Genomic DNA, 2896 nt, shown 5'->3' on the forward strand with positions numbered 1-2896 from the left:
GTAGGTAGTGACGATTCTCTCTGGCCAATCCATGATCAGCAGAGTTTACACGTCACGTTTTGGTAATGGTACGGTTCACTTGGAAACCTCAGCCGAGGTGGTACTAAAAAAAGTACCAGGTACTGTACACAGTGGAAAAACAGCGAGCCGTGCCGTACCATGCAGTGGAAAAGCGTCATTAGAATGCCCAGTGAGGCTGAAAACACAGCATCTTCTTGACATGATGTAAACACACTAACTAGTGGAAGTGTTTGTGGGCAGGTCAGAGTGTTCGTATTTCGCAGGCAGATGGGGATTATGCAAATGTGTTACCTTGTGACGTATATAGGTAATAGGCAGAAGATTCGAAAATATGACGACTCTTTAAGGTGGTTCAGAGTCAACTCTTTCTTTTGAGAGACAATATCTTTATTTATCATGCACTTTTTTGATGAACAACTTTGCAGACTGTTTACATTAAAGGATAGCTTCGATACAAACTGCAAAAAAATATATTTTTCGAAAACCCATATGACCTGCTCTTTAAAGTACCGGTACTAGTAAAATGAGGAATCATACTGTTTTTAAAAGCGTGGTATCGTGATACCTTTTAGTACCGGTATATCGTGCAACACTAATAGAGTGTGTGTATCTGACAGTTTAACTCATATAACATCTTTGGCAACATGCCATTCAATCACATGGTATGTTGTAAAGGTTTCTTACTTGGCTCTCTCTGTGGATTGTGGCTTTATGGTTGTCTGCTTGACTCTGGAGCTCTAAAGAAATTAAGAACAGCATTAGAAAAAGGAAATGTTATAAACAGTTTTGAGTGCATGTGTCTCAATGTACAATCCAGCTGCAATCCTGTAATTATCAATATTAAACACTTGACATGCTTAGAAACAACATATATTGCATAAAGCGCTAAATAAGATTTAATTGAATGAACAAATACGTTTTCACTTTTTTTTATCACTTTCGCTGTGTGCTTGCATGTATAAATTATGTTATGCCAGGCATAAGATAACAACATTTCTGATGTATATTTTCCCTCAATACCATATTGACAAACAAACACTCAAAGCAAGAAAGCAAGGTGGAGAAGAGGATCCATGAGTACATTAACATGGAGAAACTTGTGTACACGCAGGATCCCATTTTTACCCAGAAAATTGTTTACTTAAATAGACAAGAATCGGGTGCCAATAGGCTGTCACTCTAAATATGTGGGAGGGAACTTACCCTGCCACATAGTTAATTATGCACTGTGTGTTACAGCCCAGAATGAGCTGGCAGGAACAGGGGTAGGAATATGTGATGAGCTCATCACTTTAGAGCTCATGTCACCAGATCTGTGTGACCTCACACTGATCAATCTACCTGGAATTGCCCGAGACCCAGTAAAAGGACAACCAGAGGATATTGGAAAACAGGCAGGTAATATAATCTGATCTTGCACTTCATGTTTAATATCAAGCTAACATCAATCCAGTTTTAAAACTGTCTATGTCTTGTAGATAAAACGTCTGATCATGAAATATATTAAAGGGGTCATCGGATGCCCATTTTCCACAAGTTGATTTGATTCTTTAGGGTCTTAATGAAAAGTGTGTAACATACTTTGGTTTAAATTGATCAATGATAGTGTAAAAAACACCCTTTTTACCCTGCTCTGCTCTGTTTTCAGCAAGCCTTTCTAGTCCATGTTGCTTTAAATGCTAATGAGCTCTGCTGACCCCGCCCCTCTCTTCCGTGGAGTGACGCGCAGACCATAGATATGTGTAGATTCCCTATTCGACGCTCCAGATACGTTGATGCGACAGCCATCTCGCATTCACCATAATAATCAATGAATATTCAAAGATATACAAGCGTATAACTTGCTGTTGTAGACGCACAGCATCAATGCTCAAAGGTTCGCAGACCGTTCCAAAAATTTAGGGTCTTAATGAAAAGTCTATAACATACTTTGGTTAAAATTTCTCAATGGTAGTGTAAAAAACACCCTTTTTAACCTGTCAAAATCAGCTCTGTTTTCAGCACGTCGTTCTAGTCCATGTTGCTTTAAATGCTAATGAGCTCTGCTGACCCCGCCCCTCTCTTCCGTGGAGTGACGAGCAGCCTGTAAACTTCTGGGGCTGTCAAAAAAAAAATTGAATTTCGAATATTCGTCATTCGTTGCATTCAAATTTTAGGTGTGCGTCAGACAGCCTTATCAGTGGCGCAGGAGATGCGATGACGATGTAAGTGTCGTTGCATTATAATGTTTTTGTTAGCCTATCCAGTTGAAGCCACTAGATGCGGCGCTGCTGCGTTGTTCATTAAAAATATTGCGGAAAAAGAGAACATCAGTGCTGGAGAAGATCTTGTTTACATCAAAACTGAAACCAAGCCGTTTACATAGAACGCATATTTCGCGCATTTTCTAGAGGGACATCTATCACCGTTGCACTCGCATCTCGCTCAAAAGAGCCACATGTTTAGAAAGCCATGTAAAATTAATGTAGGTTTAACTTTTAAAAAAACATATATCGAGACTTTATGGCAGGGTTTTTCCCCATCCCGCTGCATCTCATGTTTTTAAATGAAAAATGTACTGTGTGTGATTGGCTTTCCGCCCTTTGTATTTTCAGATGTTGGGAGTAAATGACGACTGCAATGTTCAACAACAAAACACCTCAATCACTTAATCGGAGACATTCTTGTCTTCCCCTGCACTTCAGCCACGAAACTTGCTAACTAGCACATATTAGGAAAGGCTATTTGCAAAGATTCATTAAAAAACCCGTTATACGCACTTCTTCTGTAGATGAAGCTGGACCACTAATGACTCGCGCGAACAAAGGCATTTAGGCAGATCGGGATCAGCGCATTCCCTTCAAAAACGAAAGTAACGTTAATCCTCTGCGTCTTC

Source organism: Sinocyclocheilus anshuiensis, unplaced genomic scaffold, assembly GCF_001515605.1.
Source record: "Sinocyclocheilus anshuiensis isolate Anshui unplaced genomic scaffold, SAMN03320099.WGS_v1.1 scaffold770, whole genome shotgun sequence".
Classification (NCBI taxonomy): domain Eukaryota; kingdom Metazoa; phylum Chordata; class Actinopteri; order Cypriniformes; family Cyprinidae; genus Sinocyclocheilus; species Sinocyclocheilus anshuiensis.